At 41.5% G+C, this 24,735-nt stretch overlaps 1 pseudogene; it reads right to left on the bottom strand.

The window, feature by feature from the left end:
• Positions 1-4,210: 4,210 nt before the first annotated feature.
• On the bottom strand, positions 4,211-24,114 carry LOC142656604 (uncharacterized; annotated as a pseudogene).
• Positions 24,115-24,735: the final 621 nt, after the last annotated feature.

Raw genomic sequence — 24,735 nt, 5'->3', positions numbered from 1 at the left:
TCCGACAATCTGCAGATATGCAACCTGTCGTCAGTCCAGCTGGACTTACATCAAAAAACACTCCTATGTAAGGGCTTTTCATATACTCCCACCTTTCCTTTTGATGATTTTTCCTGGACCAAGGACATTCATCTCTTTGCAAGGAAACTAGCCTTGCATAAACATTTTAAGAACAACACTAACATTCACCAGCTTGACCACACCGAACTCAGAACTCTATTTGACTTAGAGGATTTGGCCAACGAAAATGAATATAGAGTCAACATGGCCACGGGGCCGTTCTCATCCTTACGACCTAAATCACGTATGACCCCCCCCCCCTTCTCACAGTTCGCACATATTGACATTTTTGTCAAACTGGTGAGTGCTGAACTTCGTAAACTCCAAACACAAAAACCTGGAAGAGGCAATCTCAGTCAAATGGAACAGGCTGCTTTAGAAACACTCTGCAAAAACAACGACATTGTACTAAAATCATCTGACAAAGGTGGCAACATTGTCATCTTAAATAGAGATGACTATACCTCAATGGTCTATAGCCTATTGAATGACACATCTACTTATACCATCTTAGAGAGGAACCCTACGGAGCGTTTTCTCCTGGAACTAAGCCTCCTTCTCAACGAGGCTAAATCCAAAGAACTTATTACCCAGGATGAATATAAATTTCTGTTCAACTCCACCCCAACTCTATCCACATTTTATGCAGTACCGAAGATCCACAAGAACATCATGCCTGTTCCCGGCAGACCTATCGTTTCAGGTAACGACAATCTGACACAGGGAATAAGCATGTATGTTGATGAGATTCTATCACCATTTGTCAGAGCCTTACCCTTCTTTCTAAAAGACACCAAAGACACCCTCACCAGAATCCAGGGGATCAATGTCTCCACCACCACTCTAATAGCCACCATAGATGTAGAGTCCCTCTACACTAATATTAAACACGAGCTTGGTCTAAAAGCAGTCCAGCACTTCCTAAACACTAAAGGCACACAGTTTCACGAACATAACAAACTCACCATTTCACTCCTCCAATTCCTCCTCACACACAACTATTTTCTTTTTGATGGCAAATTTTACCATCAACTTAAAGGCACAGCTATGGGCACAGTTTGCGCACCGACATACGCAAATTTATTTTTAGGGTGGTGGGAAGACACTATAGTTTTCAATGAGGATTTATTGTTTTTCACAAGCCACATCCTGTTCTGGGGCCGGTATATAGATGATATACTTGTTTTCTGGGACGGGGATAGTACACTTTTTTCAGATTTCATGGACATCTTAAATGCCAACACCATTGGGATGATCTTCACCCACCAAATACACTCGAACCAAATTAATTTTTTAGACCTTCAGATCTCTCTGGATTCTGGTGGAGGTGTCCACACTAATATCTATCGCAAGGCAACAGCTACCAATAGCTTCCTTCATTGGGGGAGCTTTCATCCACCAGCCCTCAAAAAAGGTATACCTATAGGGCAATACCTCAGAGCCAGGAGAAACTGCTCTGACGAACAAACCTTTCAACAAGAATGTGACACCTTGTTTCAAAAATTCTCGGTACGAGGATATCCCCAAAAAATCCTACACAGAGCATATGCTAGAGCAAAGGCCACCCCGAGAGATGAACTCCTATATGGAAATAGACGCCCAGGCATAAACAAAGACAAACACTCTTCTACCATCATATGCATCGGCAATTTTGACACTTGTGCCCCTTTGATATCGAATATACTACGGAAACATTGGCCTATTTTACAAGCAGACCCTGATCTAGCTGAAGTTATCCCCGACAGACCAAGCATCACCTATCGACATGGCAAGAACCTACGGGAATACTTGACGCATAGTCACTACACCACAACCTCTATTCCTCGAAGTACTTGGCTTCCACCACCCGTTATAGGTTCGTACCCATGTGGGAGATGCACTTTCTGTCCATACATGCCAAAGACAAAGGTTTTTGATAACCCCGTGGATGGAAAACAATACATTATTAGGCAATTTATTAATTGCCAAAGTAGCGGCGTCATATATGCCGCTAGTTGTCCCTGCCCTAAACTGTATATTGGCAAGACCATTCAACAACTTAGAAGAAGGATCTCCAAGCATGTAAGCACTATCAATACTCATGAAGACACACCACTTTCCAGACACGTCAGATTCACACATCAGGGAAACGCCAATTCTCTCCTCTTTTGGGGAATTACGCAAGTCAAACTAGGCCCTAGGGCCGGTAATCTGGATAGAAAACTACTACAAGAAGAAGCCCGTTGGATACACAGACTGAGTTCTCTCAGCCCCAACGGTCTAAATGAGGGCTTTACTTTCGCTGCCTTTTTGTAATTTTCTCTTTTCTTTCCCCCTTCTCTCTCTTCATTGACTTAATAAGTTACTAATCTAAAGAATATCTACTTAATAACTCTAATCTATACCATATTAATAATCATAGGCACTAATGGCCTTTATTGAATATCCTATCAAATAAAGTTACATATACTATACTATTACTAGTTGATACAACCCTCCTTCTGAGGAAATTCTTGTATACATTTACAAAGTATCGATATACTTCTCTCAGCAGAGTTTATGATAAGTTTACTCAAACATGTACACCAATCACCTCTTGTTACAGTACAACATCATAATTATATCATTTTCTTCTTCCTTTTTCCATATGCCATTGCATGGGGCACCTCTATGGAACGTGGATGCGCTGACAGCACGCCACGTTCCTATGTCCCAGCACATAATCCGACCTCCTGATGTAATCTGTAGGGAACATATGTCCCTTTAAACCTCCAAATTTCATCACCCGATTCAACATAAGTGCGCCTGCGCCAGAAGCGCCCTCTAACGTTGATAGCGATACTTCGAGACATTTATCTCTATTACCTGATCCGACTAATGAGCACATGCGCGCTAACTTACATCTGATTGGAGGAATAGCTATACGATCGCATAGGCCAGCCAGCATGTCATTCAAATACAATGAGGGCTCGTCCCTCTAAGCAACCACCATTGGCTGCCTCCTGGCAATGACGCACCCTAGTAGGTGGTTCCCCCTCCTATAAGGACGCTGCTGTAGCAGCGAAACATGTCGGGGGGCTAGCGTTCTTTTAAAATCCAAGCCGGCACTAGCAATTGCACTTAATCTGTATGGCAAAGAGGCTCTCCAGCAGACTGCAGCCGCTGGTCGTGCCTGCCATTCCATTCATATGAGACCCTAATACACATTGGCTCTCTACAATCACGCTAACCAACTTGGAACTATTTTTACTCACCTTCATGTTGTACGTCTTTCTCTTCTCTGCTGCGCTTCATTTCTAAATTACAAAATAAATGTTACGTTTTAATTAAAATCATAACTCATTAGCAGCTGGGAAATTGGGATCAACAGTGCTTATGCGCACCAATTTGCTTTCGTATGTAACTTATCCCTGCCAGCTGCTAGGGTCTGTGCTATTCTTTTTGACTAAATTAATGGTGTAAGAATAAGCTCTTTACCTACCGCGGTTTTTTGTAATTCACAGATGCAAAGCCAGACCTCTCCAGTGACAGCTTATCAGACGTGCAATCTTCCTGGGTTTTATCGGCACCATTACTGTCGTGGAAATCCATCGCTCAAAATATATTAGACTGAAATTTATACGAGTCCAAACAGACTCTCAAGGCCAGACCCCATTAGTCAGTATCCTAATTAGGATATTTCACCGATATATATCGAGAGAGGAGAAGAAAACACGCAGACACGCTGATATGTTCAAAAATACTCCTCTGAAGGATTTATTACCAAACTCAAACTGTTAAACTGAAATTCAGAAGGGGTGTAGGCTTGAAGTAAACCAATCAGAGACAATGTAGCAATATTTGTTATTCAGTAAAAAGCATACAATAAAATACATCCCAGATACATCATTATAATTCTTCACACATTAGGTTTTACAGGCCTTATCTCTTTTGGACACAATGTTCTCGTGGAGATGGGGGAGAGACCTTCCTTCACGCATACTTGCCACCCTCCCATCTCCCTCCCTGTCCATTCCTTACCAACTTCGCATGGGAACCAAGGTCAAAGATAAAACATACGAAATCAACATTACTTGTATTAAAGAAACAATGACTTTTCTTTTTTTTTTTTTTTTTGGGTGAGTTTCAACATTTTATTTCCATGTAAAACATTTTCCATATATACACAACATCAAAATGACTTCTCCCCTCTGTGAGTTTTCACATGTCTAACCAGAGTGCATTTTCGTGTAAAGAATTTTCCACATTCTGATCATGAATATGGCTTCTCTCCTGTGTGACTTCTCTCATGTCTAACAAGAATTGATTTATCTGTAAAACATTTCTCACATTCTGAACATGAATATGGCTTCTCTCCTGTGTGACTTCTCTCATATCTAACAAGAATAGATTTATCTGTAAAGCATTTCCCACATTCGGAACATGAATACGGCTTCTCCCCTGTGTGACTTCTCTTATGTGTAATAAGATTTGATTTTCGTGAAAAGCATTTCCCACATTCTGAACATGAATACGGCTTCTCTCCTGTGTGACTTCTCTCATGTATAACAAGACTTGATTTAACTGTAAAACATTTCCCACATTCTGAACATGAATATGGCTTCTCTCCTGTGTGACTTCTTTCATGTATAACAAGATGTGATTTATCTGTAAAACATTTATCACATTCTGAACATGAATACAGCTTCTCTCCTGTGTGACTTCTCTTATGTGTAGTAAGACTTGATTTATGTGTAAAACATTTCTCACATTCTGAACATGAATACGGATTCTCCCCTGTGTGATTTCTTTCATGTATAAGATGTGATTTAACTGTAAAACATTTCCCACATTCTGAACATGAATACGGCTTCTCTCCTGTGTGACTTCTCTCATGTATAACAAGACCTGATTTATGTGTAAAACATTTCTCACATTCTGAACATGAATACGGCTTCTCTCCTGTGTGACTTCTCTCATGTATAACAAGATGTGATTTGTATGTAAAACATTTCCCACATTCTCAACATGAATACGGCTTATCGACTGTGTGAATTCTTCTGTGCTTAAAAAGACCTGAGATTTTTGTGACCTGTTTACCACAGAAACAAGTACTTTTCTATTCACTACAATAAAACCAAGATAGGAACTCCAGACAAGATGGCTGCTGCACGAAACTAAATCATTTAAACATTATCATCACTTTCACATAATACATATCTTAGTAATTCGGCATCCTGCTTGATAATTCACAATGTAATTTCATACAGAGAATATAAGCAAATAAATCATCCTTCACAATAGGTACAAGCATTCCGACGTTATTACCACATAAAGTGAAACATGTCAGATTTGAAAAATGAGGCTCTGTCAGGAAGGTCAAAAGTGGCTAAAGAGGGAAGGGGTTAATGTTGAATGCGCAAGCAACAAACAAAAAAACAAACAAACATGTCAAATGGGTGTGTGATGGACATCCAGATGCACAACTCTTTTACCGTACAGAACAGAGCTATGCCTTGCGACCATGATTGTTTTTCTAGTGGATACAAATCTATGACGTTTCAACAGAATGACTATGAGCAGAGACCTTGAAGACGATGAGGATTTGATATAGAATATACAGTTAGGTCCAGAATTATTTGGACAGTGACACAATCTTCATGGTTTGGGCTTTGCATGCCACCACGTTGAATTTGAAATGAAACAACTGAGATGAAATTAAAGTGTAGACTTTCAGGTTTAATTCAAGGGGTTAAACAAAAATATCCTGTGAAACATTTAGGATTTGCAACCATTTTTCTACATAGCCTCCTCATTTCAGGGGCTCAAAAGTAATTGTAGAAATTAACAATACCATAGTTTTTTTTAATACTTTGTAGAGAATCCTTTGCAGGCAATGACTGCCTGAATTCTGGAACCCATGGATATCACCAAACACTGGGTTTCCTCCTTTGTGTTGCTTTGCCAGGCATTTACGGCAGCTGTCTTCAGTTGTTGCTTGTTTGTGGGTCTTTTTGCCTTAGGTTTTGTCTTAAAGAAGTGAAATGCATGCTCGATCAGGTTGAGATCTTGTGATTGACTTGGCTATTGCAGAATATTCCACTTCGTTGCCTTAAACTCCTGGGTTGCTTTCACAGTATGTTTTGGGTCATTGTCCATCTGTATTGTGAAGCGACGTCCTATCAACCTTGCTGCATTTGGTTGAATCTGAGCAGAAAGTATATCCCTGAACACTTCAGAAGTCATCCGGCTGTTCCTGTATTCAGTTACATCATCAATAAACACCAGTGACCCAGTGCCTTTGGCATCCATGCATGCCCATGGCATCACACTACCTCCACCATGTTTTACAGAGGATGTGGTGTGCTTTGGATCATGAGCAGTTCCAAGCCTTCTCCATACTTTCTTCCTCCCATTATTCTAGTACAGGTTGATCTAAGTTTCATCTGTGCAAAGAATGCTGTTCCAGAACTGGGCTGGCTTCTTTAGGTGTTGTTTGGCAATTTCTAATTTGGCCTTTCTATTTTTGAGGCTGATTGATGGTTTTCACTTTATGGTGAACCCTCTGTACTTGCTCTCATGAAGTCTTCTCTTTATGGCAGACTTAGATACTGATCCACCTACTTCCAGGTGAGTGTTCTTCACTTGGGTAGATGTTGTGAAGGGGTTTTTCTTCACCATGAAAAGGATTCATCCACCACTGTTGTCTTCCGTGGACGTCCAGGCCTTTTGGAGTTCACGAGATCACCAGTGCGCTCAATTTTTTTTAAGAATGTACCAAACTGTTGATTTGGCCACTTCTAACATTTGTGCTATCTCTCTGATGGATTTCTTCATTTTTTTCAGCCTAACAATGGTCTGTTTCATTTTCATTGTGAGCTCCTTTGACCTCATTTTGTGAGTTCACAGCAACTGCTTCGAAATACAAATGTCACACCAGGAATCAACTCCAGACCTTATACCTGCTTAATTGATAACGGATTAACAAGGGAATTGCCCATGCAGCCCATTAAATAGCTTTTGAGATAATTGTCCAATTACCTTTAGTCCCTTGAAAAAAAGGCAGCTACATATTAAAGAGCTGTAATTCCTAAACCCTTCCTCAAATTAGGATGTGAATAACCTCAAATTAAGCTGAGTCTGCACTTTAAGCCCATATTGATTATATAACTGTATATTCATCATGTTTTGGTGAACAGCTAAAATGCCAAAACTTGTCACTGTACAAATAATTCTGGACCTAACTGTACATCGGAAAATTGTCTAACTTTTCATTATACAATGAATAACCTAAATAAATTAGCTGAAACTGTAATAGCCCTTGGAATCCAAAAAAAATACTTATAGATGTCCTTGAGATCAATGTTTTCTCGTGACATGTCCTATTTAGTGAATAAGTATGTGTAAAATGTTAAAAATGGTTAGGGCAAACACACTTTTTATGAGGAAGATGCAACTCAAAAACCTTCAATAAACCACCTATTTCTCCAATCAACCACAATAAACAAATAAGAGAATTATAGCTCCTAGTGTAATAAATGCTCCATAGTACCTGTGAATAGGTTTATCTTTAAACATGATCTGTCACTAGCTTATTAATTACCTATCTCCTATCTAATCTAATAGGCGCTATAATGCTGATAACTAGTGTACTTTTTTTTATTAAAAAAAAATACAATTATTTTCAACGTTATATGCATTTTTCTAAATATGCTAATTTGGCTATATGTGCCAAATGGGAGGTTACTCTTTCTTTTCACTCTGGGCGGTGTAATGTTTTCTGTATGACTCTGTCCAATCAGCATCATACAGTTTTCCTCTTCCCAGCCCAGCAACACAGCGTGATCATCATATAGTATACAGCTTCCATTTCCGACTGTGTTTTCAACTCGTGATACTTCTGGTTGTTTCCCAGCTAGAACTGTGATCCTGGTGACATATGATTAGAATATTTTCTTTCATATGCCACCAGAACCACAGTTCTAGGTGGTCCACAGCCGGAGAGATGGCTATTTGAAGTGATCCTCCTTCCTTCCAGCCTCAATCTCTCACATTGTGTGTGAAGCAGCATCAGTAAGCTGCTGCAGTTTTAGTAAGTTTTATATCTCATCCCAGTGCTGGATTCACATCTACACTGCTCAGTACTGCTGTATAATCTCCTCTGTGCTCCTGCTGCTTCTGTCTATATAACTGAGAGATAGGGGAGCAGGATGTACTCTTCTATATGTGATTTGTATAGAAGACGTGATAGCAGATAGGCTCCACCCACTAACTCGGAAAATTGAGAATTAGAGATAGAACCTGCAGAAGGAAAAACTGATGAAAAATGCAGGATACAAGTCATATATGGCCAAAAATAGTGGTAATAGTAATGTAAACACATAGGACAGTTCATTCTGAAAAGTCACATGAAAGGTTAGTTATGCTTTAAGTTTACAGGAAGTTAAAAGTTGGCTTCCTAACACAAGCTACATGACTTTGCTTTACACTATGTGCAAACCGTTAGGAAACGTCCATCACTTTAAGGTTGTCATGACTACTGGCCAAGCATCTGGGTGGCCCTGTTTTTTTATGCAGAGCCAATCTCATTTCTCTGTCTGTGTCCTATCAGGGCAAACGGTGGAGTATTTGTATATGTCTGATCAAGCTCCTGGTTACACCCTCTATCACCTTGACTGTTTGGACTCTTTGAACTGGACCTCTGCTTTGTCTTTGGATTTTCCCCCTGCTCACTGATTTGGATATTCTGATCTCAGCTGGTTTTGACCTCTGCAAGTCCTGGTACTCTTCTGTTTTGTTTTGCGATTTGGACTTGTGAGATTAATCCCCATCACTCTTGAGTAACTTTTCTCCATAACAGAATTTGTCCAGGATTTATTCATATTTACAAAAATGACCAATCGGGAGAGATTGCACATACAATGGTTTGATGTACAGAAATCTAAAATGGTTGTGGACAGAGCCTTTATTTATAGGTTCATGCTTTTAGTTAACACACATTAACCAATCAGTTGATGCCAAGTACATATAGGCATACACCCAAAAATACTTCCATATAAGGTAATGACTTACTTCCTAGTATCCCATTAGTTTTGAATGCCCAGATGATGTCATCTTTACCCTATTTGGATGATAGGGAATACATTCATTTAAGAGACGATTAAAAAGATATCTAAAACATATCTCAAACAATATAATGCAGTCATTTTGATAATATTTATACAATCTAAATCTAACAGTTATTAGATTTATAGAATTACTCTGACAGTTCCCCTCTTTTTGACAAAATACTGCATCCAACTATTCTAGCCCTATGGGAACTGATATCCTCTGAAGGTGAAAACTCGGATCCTCCTATCCCTTCCTAACCTAGTATAGTGGCCATTAGATTGGGGAATCTACCTATCATTAGTTACAGCTGAAACTGTGGTATATCACGGATTACACGGGTAGCCACATAAACAGTGGGATCATTAAACTTGCCTTGAGATCCTTTCCCACAGATCATCTATAAATCATTTACCTAAGAGTGGGGTGTTCATGGCCACACAAATCTATCCCTAATTATCTGATTCTTTCCTAATAACACCACGATGGACACATATGTCGACGTGAGAAGGGTTTCATCCATCACAGTAGGCGCATATCCATCCATCATCCTTGATGAATTGAGGCATGCAAACTGCTACTGGAAGAAAGGATGTAGAAGTTATTTTATGTCCCAATGTTTCTCTTTTTTCTACACATAGAACTTTAATCTACGCTGGGTTTTTATAACTATTACAATACTTCGTCATCAGCATAAAAAAAATAGTATGACAATCAAATAAATAAGTATTCCTATAATAAATACCTACAAAGCTACATGTAATATTCCGTAAAACTGAACCACCTATTCCCTTAAACCAGTTAGCTGGGTTTAGCCAACTAAGCAATTCTGAACTCCAGTTATCCTGAGAGTTATTAACTTTCCTGAACTCTTCCTTTACCTTCTTAGCCTGCTCGATATCATACTTGACTTGCAACAGACCAGAGAGTTCTATATAGTGGCAGCAGGCAGGATCTACTATCTGACACATACCGCCTTGGGATGTTATGAGATAGTCCAGGACTATAGCATGCTGGTTAGTTACTAAGATAAGCTGACCGGTAAGTGTGCTAGTTATATTTAAAGCATCAAAAACATATTCTGTAATATTGTCAAATAAGTTAGAAAGCTTTTCAATATTATGTGCTTTTCTTACAGATAGCCCTACTTGTGTGAGTTATAGGCCAAACTTTTCTTGCCAGGGAACATGTACTAGGATTTAGCCTTACTCGAGTCAGCTTCCTTCTTGAACAACATATGATTTGGTATGTTACTGTAAGGAAAATTATTATCTTTCCAAACCCATGTGGCTGACTGGAGTCTAGCTAATGTACAGGTTCCTTCTGCTTCCACTGGTATCCATCTATATGCATTATGACGATACAATATATAGATATAGAAAGCTGCCACTCATATGATGTACCACAAGTCTTAGGGAATTATGGAAAAGGCACTAGGGTTCACTAGTCTTGTTACCCATGGTTATATGATATCTTTCCTGTCTGTATATATAGAAGGATCACTGTTATTATAATTATCCCCAAGATCAGGTATAGCTCCTCTTTAGGTACAGGTGGTATTATCTCCATTCGTAAAATTTGATGCCCATCTCCAAGCTGAATCATGCACATACCAACTTAAAGAGGCTCTGTCACCAGATTCTCAAATCCCTATCTCCTATTGCATGTGATCGGCGCTGCAATGTAGATAACAGGAACGTTTTGTTTTTTTTAAAAACTGTCATTTTTGGCCAAGTTATGAGCTATTTTATATACATGCAAATCAGCTTTGAAATGGACAACTGGGCGTTTTTTTTTCGTTATGTCCAACTGGGCGTGTATTGTGTTTTTAACTGGGCGTGTTTACGTGTATGACGCTGACCAATCAGTGACCAGTCAGCATCATACACTCCTCTACATTAATTTACACAGCAGCGATGTGCAGCCACATAAACAGAGATTAACGTTAGTCAAGTGTCCTGATAATGAATACACATGACCATCCAGCCTGGACGTCATGTGTATTCAAAATCCTGACACTTCTGAATCTTTTCTGTGAGATTCCAGCAAGCCACGCGTAATCTCGCGAGATTACGGAGGTAAACAAGATTTCGCTTCCCTTGCTGGAAATCTCAAAGAAAAGAGTCAGAAGTGTCAGGATTCTGAATACACATGACGTCCAAAAAAAACCACATTACATTGCAGCGCCGATCACATGCAATAGGAGATAGGGATTTGAGAATCTGGTGACAGAGCCTCTTTAAACAATCATTTGAATATGGCATGTTACAGCCTAGATAATCTGAGGCCTTCTGAAAGCTAACTTTCAATTTACTACTAGTAGTATCTCCCAAATTAAGTGCCGTCATATTGACCCTTTTCCAACTTCCTGGGATTCTTTGTCCATTCAGTATTTTAGTAATGTTGACCACCCATCAAGGGTCAAAAACATGCCCCACTATTGGAAGATGGACACTAACATTCGTCCACATATGGTAATCGTACAATGTCAAGTTCCAACAATCGGGCACAAGTTAGTCATTTTTTACTACAGTTGATGATATTTGATAAACTTGTTGTCCCAATCCTCCTTTAGGATTGAAGGTTGTAATACATTGGAGTAAAAGATAGGTTATAAAGATGAAGCCTCGGGGTTCAGAACCTTCTTTCAGTGACTGGTAAATATCAGGAAAGCTTTCCCTTCAAGTTTTACTGAAGTGGAAATGGTCAGATGGACTTGATATGGTTCGTTAAATCTGGGCTCAAGAGTTCTCTGGATGTGTTTCTATTCCATTATCCAGTCTCTGGGCTTAACACAACGAGACCCTACAAGATAATCTGGATGTGGAAAGGCACCATAAACACGATGATACAAAGAAATTCTATTTTTATTCAGTGCTCCCACAAATGCAGTAAGATCGGAGTGCAAATGTTGAAGCTGTTGAGGAAAAATAGTCCTGTTTTGGGTGGATATCCAAACAATATTCCATATGGGCTCAACCCTATCTTTCTGTTTCCAGTGACTCTGACAGAGTGTAACGCTATTAGAGGGGATTCTGTCCATGGTTTTCGTGTCTCAGCCATTGCCTTTTGAATTTTTAACTTCAGTGTACCAATTCATTCTTTCTACTGTCCCTCTACCCTGGGGGTGATGGGTTGTATGGAACGCCTGTTCAATGCTGAAATTACTTCTCTAAGTATCTCTCCTGTGAAATGTGTAGCTGGTTCACTTTCTATGGTTTCTAGGACACCATACCTACATACCACTTCATTGAGCAGCTTCTTAGCCGTGTTTTTGTATTTTCTGTTACCACAGATCATGCTTCAGGCCATCCTGAAAAGATTTCACGACCTTGGGTAGCTGTATGTAATCAATCTGCAGTCGCTGGAATGGATACAATAACCTTTGGGTATGCTTCTCTGGGACTTTTACTGTTCTCCCTGTGTTATTGCTGGCACAGAGAAGACATGTCTGCACATATCGGGTAGCAGTGTTGTTGTACCAAGGAACAAAACAAAACCTGGAAACTAAACTTACCATTGCATCCTTAGCCACATGTGTTGGTCCATGTGTCAAATGATGTCATCATAGGGTATTGGACCAGGGGTAGGCACAGTTTACCTTCTGTCTACCATTGCCCCTCTAAGTCCTCTTTTGCCCATTTTTCCTTCCATTTTAGCCTGTTTTTGGAGTAATCTGAGCGTTGACATATTAACCGCCCCCTGGCCTGCTTCAGCAGGCTCATATAGCATTATTGTGGGGAGAGGCATCAGTGCAGCCGCCTTGGCCGCCTCATCTGCCTTTCGGTTACCTACGACTCCAGGTGATTGTTCCTTTGTATGTGCCTGGAGTTTTATAATAGCTGCCTTTTTATGTAGCTGTAAGGCACTTTATAGGGCTGCTACAGTTTACCTGATAAGCCAACAAAATCTCTGCTCCTCCAAATTGGGCCATAATCATGTGCAACACCAAAAGCCTCGAGACCGTATAAATGCGTTACAGATTGACCCTCGGCCTGTGTACATGCTGCAGTGAGTGCATTCAGCTCCGCCTCTTGGGCCGAAATCCCAGGTGGGAGTGGTTTCCTGAATCAATCTTTCATGCAAGGTGGTAACGGCATATCCTGTCTTGGGTTCTCCGTTGTGATATGATCAGGATCCATCTACCAAAAGCTCAAGGTCTACATTAGCATTGTGTGTTTCCACCACATTATCAAGTGCATTTGCTTCTGTGCTTCTTTTTTCATTAATTCAATACAATCCTGTATGCCATCTGTATCATCAAATAAGAAAAATTTGTGTGGTATTTTATGATCACCTTTCTTCCTAATTCCCAATCTTATCTGACTATCAGCTTCATGTTCTGCTCTCTCTAATGCTTTCTCATAGGCCTCTTCTTTCTGTTCTAGCCTTTCTTCCCATTACTCATTCCCCTCTTCTGGAGCAAGCGGAAGTAATGTCGCTGGGTTCAGAACTGCGCATCTTTTGATGGTGAGGGGTGGGGTGTAAGTAATGCTACCTGGTATTTTGTAAGTCTTGCATCTGATAGATGTTTTGTACTGGCCTGTGACAACATTCCCTGTACTGTATGTGGTATCTGTATGGTGAGAGGGCTTTCAAGTACAATATCTGCTACTTTATCTTTTAAAGTTCTGCTGCTGCTACTGCTCTGATGCATAACGGTGCTCCTCTGATCACAGGGTTTTGGTGTACAAAGTACTACCCCAATGGTGTTTGTTTTGATCCATGTAGTTGTGTAAGGACACCTTATGCATGTCCTATTGTCTCATGACAAAAGATTTTAAAGGGTCTCATGTAGTCTGGTATGCCTAAGGCTGATGTAGCTAAAAATTTCCTCCTTTAGCTGCTGAAGTGTTGTCAATTCCTCAGATGTTAAGTGAAATTTTTCTGCCTTTTTCCTAGTCATCATACCCTTAGTCTAGAACAACCTGAATTTAGGTTTGAAAAATCAATAATTTGTACAACAAAATCCTTAACCATCAGGATGTTGCAATTCCATAGACTCCCATCATGTTAACACCACACCTCTCAATCTCCACTCTCATCTACCTCTGATTGCGGTTTCATGAGATCTTTCATAACAACAAAACTTCCACAATCCCATGCAGATTTCACTATAACAGACTAAAGTCGCTGCAGGCCTGTCTCATATATGCTCAGAGTACACAACCTGCTGCAGCTGCATTAGTGCAGGTAAGTGAAATAGTTACACAGAAACACTAATAATTTAACATATTGGCTCATATTGTTGGGAGTATTTCCTTAGCTTTGGTACATTGTTCCCAGGTAACAAAACATAAAGGAGAGAAAGAATAGAGCATTAGGTGGCCAGCCTCATGAGGAAAGCGAGGAATAAAGGAATAAGAAGCAGTCACACAGTTTTGTAAACCAGGGGAACTCATGTACCACAACAAAGGTTACAAACATAAAAAAAAACTTTAAACATGAAGCACAACCATTTACTTCTTCACAGTCTGGCATTGCTCTGGGTGTCTGTGACTAGATTAATCTTGATGGGCTGGGGGTTTATTTGCCCTTCTCGGTCTTACTTCCTGCTCTAATGATCTTAGGACCAAAATTGTTGGTTCCACAGGTATCAGAATACAGTCCGGTTTACTCCTCTAATCAATTTGTCCCTCAATTTGAGTTGGTTTGGTCCATGAGAGCAAGCACCCCAACATTAATTAACCCCTAGTAGTTTGGCATTTCTACATTTCTCAACAAAAGAAGGCATTCATAGGATTAGATTGTCTGTCTATGGGGTACTCCAACCCTCTGTAGACATCTGGGTACAATCGGGATCCTTCCCTTATAGTCTTTCCCATATTGATACCCGAGATAGTGATAGGGTGGGTATAAAACCTGTACCCGTTCTGGGGAAGTGGAGGCTCTGGTATCTGAGGGATCAATGGGGGGGAGGGGGGGGGGTGGTGACTATCATACTGGTAGATTTATCTCCAGCTGTATCTCTAGCTGCAGTGTTTTTTTTTCTAATTTCTAACCTTGTGTGTTTTATATCTGGTTCTACTGTGACATTTTTACCTTTACTTTTCATTACTTTCTTTGACACTTCGAACCAAGTTTGTCCCTCTCATTTACAGCATCACTTTCTACATCTTTACTTTCCTCTAAACCCTCCCTTATTCCTTCTACTGCCCATCCTCCATTCTGTGGTCTCACTATATCCATAGCCAGGGCCGGCTCCAGGTTTATGTGGGCCCTTGGGCGACACAGACTTAGTGGGCCAAAAATCGTCACTTTGTGCGCCCATATAGACGTTAGGCCCTGTTTATGCCCCAATATAGAAGTTAGGCCCCCAGTTTGTACCCCCATACATTTAATGCCCTCTGTAGTTAGTGCCACACAGCCCCTGACGTAACTGTCTATATATGGACAGTGTAGTCAGGGGCAACCCCAGAGCCATAGTCCCGGGCAGAGCACTACTAGCACGCTGCCTGGGAGTGGCGTAGCTAAAGGCTCATGGGCCCTGGTGCAAGAATTCAGCTTAGGCCCTCCCTACCCCTCCCCAACACCACCAGACCCCTGCACACACCTATGCCCAGCTGCCTTGCCCGATAGACCCCATGAATGCCCCCACAGTATAATGCTGCCATAGCTGCCCCTACAGTATAATGACCCCCCATAGCTGCCCCCACACAGTATAATGCCCTCCATAGCTGACCACGACAGTATAATGCTCCCCATAGCTGCCCCCCACACACTGTATAATGTTCCCTATAGCTTTCCCCTACACAGTATAATGCTCCCCATAGCTGCCCCCACACACACAGTATAATGCCCGATAGCTGCCCCCCACACACAGTATAATGCCCCATAGCTGCCCCCCACACACAGTATAATGCCCCCATCAGTATAAATCCACCACACAGTATAATGCCCCCCATAGCTGCTCCCACACAGTAAAATGCTCCCCATAGCTGACCACCACAGTATAATGCTCCCCGTAGCTGCCCCACAAAGTATAATACCCCCCATAGCTGCCCCCCACAGTATAATGCCCCCATTACTGCCCCCCACAGTATAATGCCCCTATAGCGGCCACACACAGTATAAAGCCCCCACACAGTATAATGCCCCAGTAGCTCACAGTATAATGCCCCCACAGTATAATGCCCCCCATATCTGCCCCACAGTATAATGCCCCCATAGCTGCGCCATACAGTAAAATGCCCTCATAGCTGCCCCATACAGTATAATGCCCCCATATAGTATAATGCCCCCATAGCTGCCACATACAGTAAAATGCCCCACACAGTATAATGGCCCCATATAGTATAATGCCCCCCACAGCTGCCCCATACAGTATAATGCTCCCCATAGCTGCCACATACAGTATAATGCCACACGCAGTATAATGCCCCCATTACTGCACCATACAGTATAATGCCCCCATATCTGCTCCACACGGTATAATGCTCCCCATAGCTGTCCCATACAGTATAATGCCCCTCATACAGTATAATGCCCCCCATAGCTGCACCATACAGTATAATGCCCCCATACAGTATAATGCCCTCAATAGCTGCCCCATACAGTATAATGCCCCCTCAGCAGCTACAATAGGACCCCCTCTCATACCTAGTATAATGCCCCCATATGTACCTAATAGAAAAATAGTAACATAATTACGTACCGACCCCCGTTCCCAGGATGTGTGGAAGATCCTTCTCCTCCTCTGCACTGTCCTGTGAGTGACTCGGTGCAGACAGGCGCGATGATGTCACTACATCGCACCTGCCTGCGCCGAGCTGCTCACGGCACAGTGAATGCTGGAGTGAGGCTCCAGCATTCAACCCAACTGAATCTGCGTCCTGCAGACGCAGGCTCAGTTGGAAGCGGGACCAGTGCAGTTGCTAGCTATGCCAGGCTGGGACACTGCTCTGGTACTGACATCACTGTCCATATATAGCGATGTCAGGGGCTTTCCCAGAGACGGAGTCCAGGAGCAGAGCCACTGGCCGTCTGCCTGGGACTCCTCTCCTTCTTACATCACTGTCCATATATTGAGTGGGCCCCGACACTTGCCCGGGTTTGCCGGGTGCTGACGCCGGCCCTGTCCATAGCCCTGGTTCTCCTCGCCTTTTCCTGGCACATAGAAACTAATTTGCTATTTAGTGAGCCTATTTTAATCCAGACCTCTACTTATTAGGGTAGCGAGCCTTAATTCTTGAGGTCTATTCCTGGAACTAATTTACCTTAAGTTCCCCTTTAAAAATTCCCCTATCCTGAAAATTTGAACCTAAATTTCCATTAACCTGGAACCTTTTTTTTTTCCCTTTAGGATGGCTACCTGACTTTCTGGAATGCATATATTTCAAACACAGATATAATACACAACAAGAACACACTGCAGCAGCTATTCATTCTGGGGACCGATCTTTACCTTACAAACATTTGACAATTAAATGTTACATACAAATGTATGACCTTATGCTGGTTCAATCAAAATATTTTAAATATACAAATGCCAATACCCACTTAAAACTATTACTTTACAATAAATATAAAGACGATACTGAACAAAGACATTCCCAGGCTTTCAGAAGGGGAGTGGATGACAATAACATGAATAATATATTGATGTACATCTAAAGCAGTCAGTCTGACTAATTTAACAATTACAGCTTTTGTGTAGATGATAGCATGCAAAATGCAATACGTACACAGAAGAATGAGATCTATCTTAGGAGACTGAAAGAATGCTCAAATACAGCGTCAACACCAGCCTGGTGCTGGAGACCGTCATATAATACTAAACTGACAGTGAAGTACAGTCAGTGAAAGTGAAAACAGTTTAGACGGAGTAGCGTGTTGGAGATAAGGAGCACAACATACCCATATACATCATTACCTTGCACAGCACAATGTAGACACTTAGAGACAAACAGCTGTTCCCCTCATATTTCAATCATACACTTGAGATACATAAAGCACACACATATAACATGTACAGTATCCCAGACAAATTCACGGAGATTCTCTGCTGCCCAACAGATCAGAAAGGGACTTACCCCACAGAGAGAGGGAGAGGATGAATAGCAACATAATGTTTTACCCACCAGTTTTTCTCTCCCTTCCTCCAAAGGGAAATTCCATGCTAGTTTCGGATCAGGTGAGTTTTGATGAGATCTCGCTGGGGCCTCCAACTGTGAGATTAATCCCAATCACTTTTGAGCTCCTTTTCTCCAAAACAGAATTTGTCCAGGATTCATTCATATTTACAAAAATGACCGACCTGTACAATGGTTTGATGTACAGAAAATCTAAAATGGCTGTGGACAGAGCCTTTATTTATAGGTTCATGCTTTCAGTTAACACACATTAACCAATCAGATGATGCCAAATACATATAGGCATACACCCAAAAATACTTCCATATAAGGTAATGACTTACTTCCTAGTATTCCATTAGTTTGGAATGCCAGATAATGTCATCTTTACCCAATCTTGGATGATAGGGAATACATTCATTTAAGAGACGATTAAAAAGATATCTAAAACATATCTAATACAGATCTCAAAGAAATTTTTCCTTCCCTTTTCCCTTCCCTTGGTTGAACTTGATGGACATGTGTCTTTTTTCAGCCGTACTAACTATGTAACTATGTAACTATAATGCAGTCATTTTGATAATATTTATACAATATAAATCTAACAGTTATTAGATTTATAGAATTACTCTGACAGACTTTTAGTATCTCCTGGTTGTGAACGCTGCTTGCCGATTACCCCTCTGGCATGTCTAGTTATCCATTCTGGTATTGCTTGCATTGCATCTCCTGTCCAACACCGTATTCTGTAAAAGCAACCTGGGTTCTGTGCAGCCAAACCCAACCTGCCATGCGGTGGGCTCTGGTGAAGATCATAGAGTAGACTCTGCTGACCAGTGTGGTGACTGACTTGAGGTAGCGGATTTACCTGCATGCTTGATCCAGACAGTCCCCAGCTGCCTTTGGAGAATTGCTTGTGTAACAATTCCATAAACTTGCACTCTGGGGGATTGCTCAAGCAGTGATTCCTTGACACCAAACACCAAAATGTAACACACAAGGCAAACAATCTGCATTTGGGTTGGACCCATATTATATCTTAATCCTCCCCCACATAGTAATGCATAGAGAACTCCTAATATTATATTGCCTAAGAAAAGAAGAGTCATATACTACTCAGTATGTAAAAATAAATCAAAATTTAAATGTATCTTCATTAAAAATGACAAACATGAGGTATTATGAAAGGTTTCAACATGCTACATGATATAATAAATAATTCAATCACTGAATCAACAGTGTATTAAAAGTGCACATAGAAGCAATTACGCAATAATGTACAACGTGCACATAGCGAACAGAAATTTGCACCAAGGCAGGGTCATGTAATATTCCTATGTCTAGTGCAATTATAATATGGACCTATGCCCCATGGCCAAACAAGCAATGTAGGGGATTAGATAAATAAATATGGTACATTACCCATGGTATTCAGCTACTCTGGTCACACACCATGTAGCGCACCAACGCACGTTTCAAGTTCCCACTTACTCAGAGTGTACCATTCTAAACCAAGAACCCATGTTTAAACAGTGTATCACACCCCGACATGACTACTTATTAACCCATCATACCACCCACTTGCAGCACATGTGCTGGAACACTTCCATGGTATCACATGCCCACCCCAGGCAATCAAATGTTACAGCACACACGCTGGGTATCTGTCGTGTCTATGAGGTGCCGGTCATGCGCAAAACACTTAAAGAGACTCTGTCACCACATTATAAGTGCCCTATCTCCTACATAAGGAGATCGGCGCTGTAATGTAGATGACAGTAATGCTTTTTATTTTAAAAAAACGATCTTTTTTCACAAAGTTAGGAGCGATTTAAGTTTATGCTAATGAGCTTTCTTAATGCCCAAGTTGGCGTACTTTTACTTTCGACCAAGTGGGCGTTGTACAGAGGAGTGCATGACGCTGACCAATCAGCATCATGCACTCCTCTCCATTAATTTACACTGCACTAGCGATATAGCTATATCGCTATGTGCAGCCTCATACACAAGCCCTAACATTACTAGTGTCCTGATAATGAATACACATGAAATCCAGCCTGGACGTCATGTGTACTCAGAATCCTGACACTTCTGAATCTTTTTTTTGTTAGATTCCGGGAAGTGAAAGCAAATCTCGTGTAGCACCGTGATCTCGCGAGATTTGGTTTCACTTGCCGGAATCTCACAAAAAAAAAGAGTCAGAAGTGTCAGGATTCTGAGTACACATGACGTCCAGGCTGGATTTCATGTGTATTCATTATCAGGACACTAGTAATGTTAGGGCTTGTGTATGAGGCTGCACATAGCGATATATCTATATCGCTAGTGCAGTGTAAATGAATGGAGAGGAGTGCATGATGCTGATTGGTCAGCGTCATGCACTCCTCTGTACAACGCCCACTTGGTCGAAAGTAAAAGTACGCCCACTTGGGCATTAAGAAAGCTCATTAGCATAAACTTAAATCGCTCCTAACTTTGTGAAAAAATATCGTTTTTTTAAATAAAAAGCATTACTGTCACCTACATTACAGCACCCATCTCCTTATGTAGGAGATAGGCCACTTATAATGTGGTGACAGAGTCTCTTTAATAAGACAGAGATGGGAGAAGGCATTTGAAACAAGTAAAACCATGGTGTGCAGACGCATAGTGGAATGGACTAATTATTTTGTGTTTTATTTAGATAAAACTACTTGCTGACCACTAATAGATTATATACTATACATCTAAGTAGTCTGCATTTAAAGAGGCTCTGTTACCAGATTATAAAATCCCTATCTCCTATTGAATGTGATCGACGCTGTAATGTAGATAACAGTAAAGTTGTTTTTTTTTTAAAACGATGATTTTCGCCCAAGTTATGAGCAATTTTAGATTTATGCAAATGAGCTTTTCAATAGAAAACTGGGCGTGTTTTCTCGTTTTACCAACTGGGCGTGTATTGTGTTTTTACCAACTGGGCGTGTTTACTCGTTTTACCAACTGGGCGTTGTGAATAGAAGTGTATGACACTAACCAATCAGCGTCATACACTTCTCATTGTTCCCACCGAGCTTCTTCCACTGCACAGACACACAGCGTGACGTCACCCACAGGTCCTTCACCATCCCGTCGGACGAGAGAAGATACATCGGCTCCAGGCGTCCGAAAGGGTAATATGCTCGTCTCTAGGGAGTTCACTATGCTTACCTGCACACGGTGATGCTGCTGCAGGTTCAACTGTACCCTCTTGGACGCCCGGAGCCGATGTGTCTTCTCTCGTCCGGTGAAGGTCCTGTGGGAGGAAGTGACGTCACAGCGTGATCTCGCGAGAACACGCTGTGTGTCTGTGCAGTCAAAGAAGCTGGGTGGGGACGATGAGAAGTGTATGACGCTTATTGGTCAGCGTCATACACTTCTATTCACAACGTCCAGTTGGTAAAACGAGTAAACACGCCCAGTTGGTAAAAACACAATACACGCCCAGTTGGTAAAAACACAATACACGCCCAGTTGGTAAAAACACAATACACGCCCAGTTGGTAAAACGAGAAAACACGCCCAGTTGTCCATTGAAAAGCTCATTTGCATATATCTAAAATTGCTCATAACTTGGGCAAAAATGATTGTTTTTTTAAAAAAAACAACAACTTCGCTGTTATCTACATTGCAGCGCCGATCACACTTAATAGGAGATAGGGATTTTATAATCTGGTGACAGTGCCTCTTTAACTCTGCAAAAACATATAAAACGTATATAAAGGCAATTCTTCCTCCTGTATTAATCCCAGCTATCTGCTATTTTAGAGACACGTACAATGTTTTTTTTTAAGTCTACTTATTCTTAGAGTATGTAAGGCAACAAAAGGAATTCCGCATTTTCACAATTATAAAGCATACATGGAATACAAAAAGAATATAATCCGGTTACACCACGACATAGGTAGTTTGTGTGTGTGTGTGTGTGTTAGCACCAGCCAGAGGTCATCGATGTAGCAAACCTGGAAAAGGGAGACATTAGTGGGCACAGGGAGATGATCTCCACAAAAGGGGTATAGTTGCAAAATTTGTTCAAGGAAGGAAAGCGAACTCCTAACCTCAGGGTCTGAATGGGGAGATGGAAAATTGTGATGGATGGCTCAAGAGCTATTACTAAGAAAAAAAGTAATCAAATGCTCATGAAACAGAAACAATTTAACCTAAAAAGGAAGCAAGCCAGACAGAAATCTGACTTCAGGAGAAGTGAGGTCTTCTTTGTTGACGTGAGCTTCAGGAGCCCATTAGATCATACAGATCAGGAGGAGTCCATTGAGACCAGTTTTCTAGAGAAACTGCGGCAGGTCTGCAGGAGAATGAAGGGAGATATTGTAACCTGCAATTGTAATCCACAGAGAGAAAGGGTATGTTTGAGAGTACTTGGGAGACAGAGATCATGATAGGGGAGCAGGCCTCTCGAATGCAAGTCTTTGAGGAAGGCCAACCTGTCTGCCAAACCACATAACAGGTAGTAGAGGAGGAAATAGAGTAGGCACGGTTAAGGGGACGGTTCGGAAAGTCAATCTATTTTAAGACTATATAGCCTCGCTTTGTTGCCAATGTCATCAACTAGTTGGCGGGGTAAATAGACATATTTTGTTGGGCAATGTCATGGGTAGAGTCCACCATGGACTGTAGTGTAACCCTTTCGATGGTTAAGGTCTTATTCAAGTTGCTTAGCTCTGCTTTAAAGAAGTACTCCAAGTATGCAGAAACCCCAGTAAGTTACACACGGAAAGACTCAGAAAGTCTTGCAATAAAGCGATCTTCGGCAATAGAGATCACCGGAGATAGGTACATCAGCCTTAACCTTTAGAGGTACCGCTGAGGTAGGACAGAATGGAGGTCACAACTGTCCTTCAAAAGGGTAACTCAGGAGCCGTCAAGTTTAAAATGGCCACGTCAACCGGTGTCATAGTAAGCAGTCACTACAGTGAGGGTTTGGGGGAACCAGCAGGCAGCAAAACCATAGGGAAATATGGAGTAGAGGTGTTGTACCTGCCCAGCATAGAGAGAACAGGGAGGTAAGTGTTATACGGTCACCTGCATCTCAGGGGCCTTAGGGTCATCTATCTCTGTTTCACTGCCAAGAGTCGGAGGAGGATTGTTTCCAGGGCTTCTCATCGCGGGAGATATAGTATTCAAAGCATTCCACTGAGGAGGTGAAGAACGGTTAGAGAATTTCGAAAGGGGAGTAGCAAACAGCAAGGCGGAGTAAGGCCGTGCCTCATGGTGGGCCTCCAGGAAGTAATCATCTGCATGCCTCCAGTGCCTGACATAACGATGCCACCCGCTGTAGGTCGCCAAAGTCTTTGATTTAGTTTTCTTGCCTTTCCTTATGGGAAAGAGAATAAAAAGCAGTTTAAATCATTATCGGACGAGGACTGCATGAAGAGCATGTCTGCTACCGAGCTCACCCAGCCACTTAAATTGGTTTACATTTATATGAGTGAAAAATTTAATAAAAAGAAAAAAAATTGTAAAATTGTTATTCACTTAAACCTAATAATTCCCCCCAAAAAGTGTATTTTTATTTAAAAAACTTGGAAACAGCACACTATGTATAGTGAAAAAAAAAGATGAAAAAAATCATTTGGATTGCCTATCAAATGAAAAATGTATAGTCTTAAAACGATATTATTTATAGTGTCTGGTCATGAAAGGAGTAAAAATTCCCCAGTTATGAAGTGTTTTATTACTGTAATGATTATCTTAACCCCTTGTTGACATTTGACGTAACTGTATGTCATGGTCGGAAAGGGGAGCCCGCACCATCAACAGCGGGTGTCAGCTGTATATTACAGTTGACATGTTTCTGTAACGACCGGGATCGGAGCTACCTCTGATCCCAGTCATTTAGCCTCTTAGATGCTGCTGTCAATACGGACCGCGGCACCTTCATTGTTGTCAGAGGGAGGGGGTCCCCTCGGTACCCCATTGCCCCCTTGCGACGCAATCTAATATTGCTTCCTTGTCTGCCATGTACGGAAGCAACAGTATGGGAGAAGACTGAATGGGAGAAGACTGTAATACTGTGAACCGCCGTAACAATTGTGTAGGCAATTTACAGTACAAGCAGGATGAAATGAAGGGGAAGCAGCGCTCGTACGAGCACTGCAGCCCCTTCAAAACAGCAGACCGGCGAGGGTGCCGGGAGTTAAACCCCGACCGATCCGAGATTGATTGCCAATCCTGAGGATAGGCCATCACTTTTTTGGTACTAGACAACCCCTTTAAGGCTATGTTCACACGGGGTATTTTGCCGAGTTTTTTGACGCGGAAACCGCGTCGCAAAACTCGGCAAAAACGGCCCGAGAACGCCTCCCATTGAAATCAGTAAAACTGCCTCGCGGGAAAAAGAAGCGACATGCCCTATCTTCGGGCGCTTCCGCCTCTGACCTCTATTTGACTTCAATGGGAGGCACAGAAAGCGTGCCTCCCATTTAGCGCTGTTTTATGCCCGTGGCGCTCAATGGCCGCGGGCGAAAAACGGCGCGAAAATCGGCGTGCAGGGAGAGGAATA

The sequence above is a fragment of the Rhinoderma darwinii genome, chromosome 6 (assembly GCF_050947455.1).
Source record: "Rhinoderma darwinii isolate aRhiDar2 chromosome 6, aRhiDar2.hap1, whole genome shotgun sequence".
NCBI classification, from domain to species: domain Eukaryota; kingdom Metazoa; phylum Chordata; class Amphibia; order Anura; family Rhinodermatidae; genus Rhinoderma; species Rhinoderma darwinii.
Note: the sequence above shows the minus strand (reverse complement) of the source record. Positions and strands in the feature narration are given on the sequence as shown.